Source organism: Mirounga angustirostris, unplaced genomic scaffold (assembly GCF_029215605.1).
Source record: "Mirounga angustirostris isolate CCGP_5_RB_7025 unplaced genomic scaffold, mMirAng1.0.hap1 SCAF_8, whole genome shotgun sequence".
Classification (NCBI taxonomy): Eukaryota; Metazoa; Chordata; class Mammalia; order Carnivora; family Phocidae; genus Mirounga; species Mirounga angustirostris.
The window spans coordinates 2478156-2486717 of NW_026991716.1; the positions used below are offsets into that span (position 1 = coordinate 2478156).

The following is an 8562-nucleotide window of genomic DNA, read 5'->3' on the forward strand; positions in this document are numbered from 1 at the left end:
AAGTGGTGAGTGCCTCACATTTGATCTCAAATGGTAGAAGACCAAGAAGCAAACCTCACTTATCCTAGGCAATTCCAGTGCTCAAATCATAACAGTAGAACAAGCTCTCTGAGTTTTTCAGTTCTCAGCATAGATATTTTGGTTTTTCTATCACTGTACTATTGGGAAAGATTTTGTTGTTGTTGTTATTTTTTTTTTTTTTTTTACGTAAGATTCTTCATCTAATGCTGTCCCTCCCACTCCTGGGGCTTTAGGGATGTAAATTCAAATTATCTCCAATTCTCAGACTACTAAATTGCAAAAGCTCACATTGGAAGGCCCCGCTGGGAGTCGAACCCAGGATCTCCTGTTTACTAGACAGGCGCTTTGACCAGCTAAGCCACGGAGCCCACGACAGAAGGTGGCTCACTTGCATATAATTTGAGGGTGACTTCACTGTTCCGTCTGACTGCTGTGGTTCCCAAGAATTTTTGACCAACAGAAGTGCATCCAGACTAATTCTCGGGATTATTATCATTTTTTTTAATTCTCAGGATTTTGATCAAGTTTTCTTACTTTCTCCTGAAAGGTGCCCAGCAGTTATACACTGTGCGGGGAAGAGAGACTTCCTCAGCCCCTGGAACCCTTGGAACAGGCAGCCAGACCATTGTCCTTCCAGGAGCGTTTACAGCTCCACGCGGAAGATGGATTCAGCTTGGAATCTGCAATAGGGAGACAATGGTGCTTCTCGGCTGCACGGGCTCAAGCAATGCGGATTGCCCCAAGGCTTTCCTGGAGTGACACATAAATCACTTGGCAAAATGCAGTTTTCTTCTTTTTGTCGCTAAGCGGTTGCTTTTTAATCCCACGTGAAACTGACCATTTTCTGTGTTTGCCGAGCCTGGTAATTTGCTGTAGCAAAGGGGTGCATTAAAAATACACAGCGCTTCTTAAATTCCACACCTGAAACTAATATTACATTGTCTGTTAACTACCTGAAACTTAAATACAAATTTGGAAAAATGTTGTTTAAAAAAGAAATTATATATAAATATCAAAACACATTAAAACTTCATTGGTATATTAGCATCCTTACATTTTTCCCACCAAGCGATATTGGATAGATGTCTTCTTACTCTCACCTTTTCCCTGATATTGATATTAAAACTAATAATTATCCCTTTCTTTCTGAAAAACAAATACTAAAAATGATCTGGAAAAGGCACACGTTCTCATTCCAAGAGATTGGAACTGGACAAATCCTTTAGATGATCTCGTCTATCCTTGACACAAACGTTGGAGGAGTATATTGTAACAAACACCAATTAAACACACATATCTATAATAAAATTCCACAAACTTCTATAAAGAATACACAGTGCTTTGTCGGGAGCAGCCTCACTGGGCCGTCGCTGCTCGCTGCCCCCCCACGCCCCCTTGCCCCTGCCCCCTCCACCCTCTCCATTTCCCCTTCCACCCGCCCCAACCCTGACCCCCAAGCCAGTGTAGCTGAAGAGACACAAGATCAGTAAGGGCGACATCCAGTCCTGGTCCTGCAAAGATGAAGCTAAGCTGAAAAATTTGCAGCCCTTCCTGGGGGAAAAAAGTGCAAATAAAACAGAAAAGGGTGACCCGAGGGAAACAGAGCAAAGTCATTAACCGAGAAACCAAGGGTTGAGACTTAGAATCAGGAGCGTCCAGAGTCAGATGAAGCAGGAGGGGGCCAAGACAAATCTTAGTATCCCCGACCCACATCGAGTCTCAGCACTGTTCCCTGTTATCTTGATGCTTGTACAATTGGTAGGAAGAGTGCAATCAACCACTTGCAAATGTAAATAACAGCCTATAAATACAAATATAATAATCAGAAAATTCCACCACCTCTCTCTCTGCCTCATATGTAGAGAAATATAAATGCTTTTGACACTGGTGAAATCAAGTGCTTGTTGTCTTCCTGTACAACCAGAAACTAGTGGATTTGGGGGTTAAGAGAGGCTTTGTCTTGTGTGTGAACCTTACATTCCACCGTTCATTGGGGTCAGCATCAGGAGAGATGAGAGTTCAGGCAATTCTTCTCCAAGTTATTCCCTGATCACTTAAAATCATTTAGGAAGAAATATATTTTTAAAAAAGGACAAGAGCAAGCCAGCCAGTTGCTGAATCTGGAAAGTTTGGGTTGATTTTTAGATGACATACTGACTGTGTCACTGAACCTCATCCAGGAAATACCTTCAAAATGCCTTTTTCATTAGAAACCTTCTGCTGAGTCCAGGAAGAAGTGACTGGCTTCGAGACAGAGACAGACACGAGATGCTCAAATGTATGATTCCAAGACTCAGACCAATTCGCTTTATGCTGTTTCCGAAATCCGCATTCATTTATTTCTTTCATAATAAAAACAATCTGTGTTATCCTTTAGAACATTTTTACGTGTGATAGGATGGGTGTAGTTCCCTGAAGGTCTTTTTGCTTGTGTATATACTTTTGTGTTTGTCTACTTCTGAGCTTGTGAAATATTATTCTGCAGTTGGTTGATCTCTGTACTTCCACCTAAATTTCATTTCTCATATTCTTGAGAATGTGGATGAATCCTTAATTCAGACCTACGGTTTTTAATTCCTAATGGTAACTCTCCAGTAGACTTATTTATTTTGTTGGTATTCTATTAATTTAAACAGATCAAATACTGCAAAAAGATAGCATCTATGTTATCCCAACTATCGTTCAAGAAACTAAATAAGAAATAGATCTAGCATGCAAAAAATTGTAGCAGAGGAGAGAGAAGTAGCATATTTTCAGTGGACTATGACATGTATGGGAGAAAACATGTTTTTTAATATGGTAGATTAAATAACAATTCAATATCATGGTGTTCTATCCTTTGTGTTTATCTTTAACACTCTACCACAAACAGAGAGGCCAAGCCAATCACATTAGTATCCTTCCCTCAGTGCATCCCTGCATATAATAGACAGCAAACACATTCAAATATTTATAGCTGGTGAATAACATCTGAAATTTTTAGGTGCACAGAAAAAATAAATAAGAACCCTCAATAGAAATTTCAACATTCCAGCCTACACTGAAAGTGGTTATATTTAATGTTTTTTCAGAAGTTTCTTGAACTATAGGTCTCACTTGAACAGAACTGCCTTGACTGATTGAAATTAACTACTCGAGTTTTATAATAAATGATAATAACAAGTAGAGAAACTGTTTCTAATAAAAATACACAAGAGAAAGAATCCCTAATACATAAAGGGAAAATGCAGTTGCTTAAGAGATCCTGATAGTATTATATACAAAAAGCAAATATTTGAAAAGAGGGGTTAAGCAGTTGATAAATTCTGTGCATTCTTGAGTATTATCGCAGTAGCTCAATGGAAAAAGATTGGCAGGAGGTGTGAGTATAAGTGTATTTTAACTATTTGAAATTCAGTGATGTTTTACAAACATTCCATCCTCCTTTTCAATTTGTTCTTCCTTTCTAAATAAATTGGAGTATTGAAATAAGGCACTGTGTTTTCTTTTGTTGCACATTTTTACAAACTATGCTATCCTTCTGAGGATGTGGGAACTCTCTTTATGAGATTATAGGTGTTCCTGGTCTGGGCCTCTGTTGAGCCTCCACGGGCAACCCTGTTCTTCCAAAATTCATCTTTCTCACTACAGCATCTGAAGTTCAAGTGGTCTCCACTTTGGAAGCTGTACTTCTACCACATTGATTAAAGCCTCCGCAGTCTTTCCTAGACTTTCACTCTAAAAGGCCAACTTTCCCTTTCCAGTGAAAAGTGCCCTGCTGACTCACGCCTCTCCACAATTTAACTTTATTTTTGTAATGTGGATGTCTTGAAACAAAGCACGTTTTGGAACATGACATGTGCTGAACTACCTGTTCGGACTCCATCACATCTTTGGCTACTGTTACTGTAAAAAAAAGCATTACCTTACAAAAAAGAAAAATGCTTGCCGCTATTTATTTTAAAACAGTGTGGCAGATAAAGGCATGAAAAAGGAAAAAAAGAAACAAGGTAAGAATTCAGCAAGGTCTGTCTGATTTATTTCACTTAGCATAATACTCTCTAGGTCCATCCATGTTGCAAATGGTGATATTTCATTCATTTTTTATGACCAAGTAATATTCTTGTGTGTGTGTGTGGACGTGCGTGTGTAATATCTTCTTTTTTTTTTTTTTTTTTTTTTAAGATTTTTATTTATTTGCGAGAGAGAGAATGAGAGACAGAGAGCATGAGAGGGAGGAGGGTCAGAGGGAGAAGCAGACTCCCTGCCGAGCAGGGAGCCCGATGCGGGACTCGATCCTGGGACTCCAGGACCATGACCTGAGCCGAAGGCAGTCGCTTAACCAACTGAGCCACCCAGGCGCCCCTGTGTAATATCTTCTTTATCAGTTCATCTATCAATGGACACAGGTTGCTACCATATCTTGGCTATTGTAAATAATGCTGCAATAAACTTAGGTGTGCATATATCTTTTCAAATTAGTGCATTCATTTCATTTGGGTAAATATGTAGCAGTGGAATTACCGGATCATAGGGAAATTCCATTTTTAATTTTTTGAGGAACCGCCATACTGTTTTCCACAGTGGCTGCACTGATTTAAATTCCCACCAACAGTGCATGAGGGTTCTCTTTGCTCCACATTCTCACCAACACTTGTTGTTGCTTATCTTTTTGATACTAGCCATTCTGACTGGGGTGAGGTGATATCTCACTGTGGTTTTGATTTGCATTTCCAGGATGACTGGTGATGTTGAGCATCTATCTCTTCATGTGTCTGTTGACCATCTACATGTCTTCTTTGGAGAAATGTCTAGTCAGGTTATATAGGATTTTCTACATAGAAAATCATGTTATTTGTGAATAAAGAGAGCTTTATTTCTTCCATTTCAATCTGCACATTTTGTTTTATTGTAGTAGCTAAGATCTCTAAGTCTTTCCTTGACCAGGAAAAGTGAGAAAGAGGACATTTTTGCTTTGATTTAAATCTTAGAGGGAAGCATTCAGTCTTTCACCATTAAGTATGACATTGGTTGTAACTTTCTCTTTCCTTTTTTTTTTTTTTTTGTAGATATCCTTTATTTGATTAAGGAGCCAAAGCTCCCTTCTATTCCTAGTTTGCTGTGAATTTTTATCATGAATGTATGTGGAATTTTACTAAATACTTTTTCTGCCTCTATTGATACGATCATATTGTTTTTTGTATTTAGTTAGCTTATTAATATGTTGAATTAAAAAAATATGGTGAATTGCCCTGATTGATTTTTGAATGTTAAAACAGACTGGGATAAATTTCATGTAGTAATAATGTATTATCCTTTTTTTTTTTTTAAGATTTTATTGATTTATTTGACAGAGAGAGACACAGCGAATGAGGGAACACGAGCAGGGTGAGTGGGAGAGGGAGAAGCAGGCTTCCCGCAGAGCAGGGAGCCCGATGCAGGGCTCGATCCCAGGACCCTGGGACCATGACCTGAGCCGAAGGCAGACGCTTAACGACTGAGCCACCCAGGCGCCCCTAATGTATTATCCTTTTTATATATTTCTGAGTTTGATTTGCCAATATTTATTTAGGGATTTTTTGTGCCTATATTTAAGAGAGATGTTGGTCTATAGTTTTCTTTTAATGGCTTTGTCTCATTTTGGTATGCATATTTTAATATATATCCTAGAGGTAAATAAGTCCGTTTCTGTCTGGGACCATTGGAGAGTTAACCAAATATATGGGTTCAACACTAAGTGGAAATTTCCCACTGACAGACAGTGTTTCTATCACTCAGTGGCTCATGGCTGAACGGGTGTGGACACGTGACATGTAATGGATATGCCTTCCTCTCAGAGCGGATATTCTCAAATTCTGTCTCTTTCTGTGTCAATCCGCTGTTACTGCATAAGAAATCACCCCAAATATCACCAACATAAAACAGTTATTTATTCCCAAGAGACTACTGGTTGGCTCTGGGTCACTTGATGTAGGTTGGACTCAACTGGATAAATCTGATCTCAGCTGGGCTTGCTGAAACATCTGAGGATCAGCTGATAAAGACTCAGACTGGGGTAGAGGGAGAGTGGATTCTGTTCCATGTGAGTCTCATCCTCCTCATGGAGCTAGCAGACTGGCTAAAGCATGTTCTTCTGCCTACGGGAGCACAAAGAAACAAGCCCAATAGCACAAACATTTGGTTATGTCAAAGCCACTAACTTTCTATTAGTTAAGGCAAGACATATAAACAACCTCAAGACTCTCTCAAGAGTCTGCAAGTTCTAAACTAATTTCATAGTAATACTAGATATTGATGATGGGCTTGATGTGATCTTAATGAATGTGGTTTTTGATCTTGTGAATTGAGATGTAAGGTAGTTTCAGGACAAGGGGCAAAGGAGGAGTTAACGTGGACTGCTGCTAAATTCAAGGTTAGTATCCATGAAATATAAATGCACTTTTTAGTACCACAATGTCATCTCAAGAAGGGATTTTTTTTTTTTTAACCATGTATGTACTGCTGTATCCCAGAGCCTTGAAAAGTGTCTGGAGTATAGTAAGCTCTCAATAAATATGGGTAGAAAAACAACAAATGTTGACCAGACTAAGAATGTTCCAGGAGAATGGAAATGGAGAAGTCATAGTACTCATTAAGACTTTCAAGGTTGTGTGTGTGAGATGCAGGTAGTTCATTTGTTCCACATAGCCTCCCTGGGCCAAGTTCACAGGAGTTAATTCTTAGGCATAATAACAATTGATACCTAATTCTGGTCTTCTTTTCTCACCTTGATTCTAGTAAGAGCTCTTAGGAGAGTAGGTTGTCTTTAGGTTCCATGGTGTAGTGGTTAGCACATCTGCCTTACACGCAGAAGATCCTGGGTTCGATTCCCAGTGGAACCACAAGGTTACCTTTGGCTTCCATTCAAAAGAAATTTGGGAGCTTCCCTTTTCCCTCCAGATACTGAGATAACCTAGGGCCCAGTGGGTTGTGTCCTCAGTTTCCCCTTCTGGACACTCACTTGACTGGGCACTAAGTGTGGGGCCACGCTGGCTTGCACTATCAGAGGATTTCTCTGCTTTTCATGATGGCCAGGGAGAAAACAATTACGAGCAAGGCCTGATCAACAACAAATATGGATACTTTAAAATAGTACACAGCCAGGGCCTGATTGAAAAGATCATTTTGATTCTGTAGTAGTTACAATGTTAAGGATTTGTAATTGCAGAAACAGCATCTACTTTGACAATTTTAAGCAGTAGAGGTGGAGAAATGTAGTTAAAGGAAACCCCACTTGTTTGATCTCAGAAACTGGAAGACTCCAGTTTTCATGTAATTCGACATGTGCAGTTTCCCACAGAACCAGATTTTAAGGAGGGTAGATCAGACGTTCTTTTGGGGTTTTGTAAGGAAACATGAACATTCACATGCTTGTGGACAGAAGGTTGCTACAGTACCGATGTGAGAAAATTTGACACTGTTAAATAAAATGGAAAGCACCCCCCCTTTATTTTTTAAACACTATGTAATTTTTAAATGTCTCATAATTTGGGGAGTGATTTAAAACCTGAGGCTAGTAATAATCGCTCAGATCTGAATTTCCCAACATACTGAAACACACGCACACAACAATAAAGCCATACCTTCTCCCCGACTAGAAGAGAGAACACTACAAACTTCAGGTTACTTGTCAGGAGAACTATAAACATCCAATCCAAGCAGACCTATCTTTCGGGAGCTCCCAAAGGCAAGTCTCTGCAGAGATTGGAAGAAGGTCCAGAAATCCATCTAGAAGTAAGAAAATGGCAACTGAGATCCTAAGAATCAGGTAAAATTCCCCTCCTCTCAAATAGAAATTCCACTCTGAGTGAGAAAACACGAAAAGGGCTCCTGGTAGATCAAAGCACAGTCTACAGGGAAGGAACGTGGACGTCAGCCAGAAATAAGGCAGTGGCCACACAGAGGAAGGACCAGTGGGTGAAAAGAAAACAGGAGGGAGAAGCTCCCTTTGGAGATTGGTTGGTAAAGGAAAAACAAAGAAGGGGATTCAAAATCCTGCAAGGCCAAAGGAGACAAAACTCCGACGACATAGAAACTTCTCCCCGCGGACCCCTACTCCCTCTCCCAAAGACATTTATTAAAGTTACTGTATTTTTATGTAGGGATAGAAGAGGTTGGTCTTGAGCTAGGAATTGTGTAAATTATCCTAAATCTCTTCACACAATATCTGAATAAACTTATACAAAACAACTATAAGAAAACACAAAATCAGAATATTTTAGCTGTTGAAAAATCTTCCAAAAATGAAAAAGCAGAAGAAAAATTTAACACAGCTCCCGTTTGAATGAGATATTTCCTTTTTTTTTTGCATTTCAAAAGCAATTTTAATGAAAATATACGAAAACAAATGTACAAATTTATATCATGACATTACTGAGTATTAATAACTATAATTTTATACTGAAGAAAATAATCCACTAAAATTAACACAAAGTTTATTTTCTGAAAATCAAAAACCACTTGTGCATAAATAAATAATATTATAAAAAACTATATTCTAAAAGTATAACCTAGTTTAAAAGT

The 8562-nt window shown here is 38.8% G+C and overlaps 2 non-coding genes across 2 annotated transcripts; one reads left to right on the forward strand and one right to left on the reverse strand.

The window, feature by feature from the left end:
* Window positions 1–315: 315 nt before the first annotated feature.
* On the reverse strand, window positions 316–389 carry TRNAT-AGU (transfer RNA threonine (anticodon AGU)). Its single transcript has one exon. It is a non-coding gene; the product is annotated as a tRNA-Thr (tRNA).
* A 6419-nt stretch (window positions 390–6808) lies between these two features.
* TRNAV-UAC (transfer RNA valine (anticodon UAC)) lies at window positions 6809–6881 on the forward strand. The gene has a single exon. It is a non-coding gene; the product is annotated as a tRNA-Val (tRNA).
* The last annotated feature ends 1681 nt before the right edge of the window (window positions 6882–8562 follow it).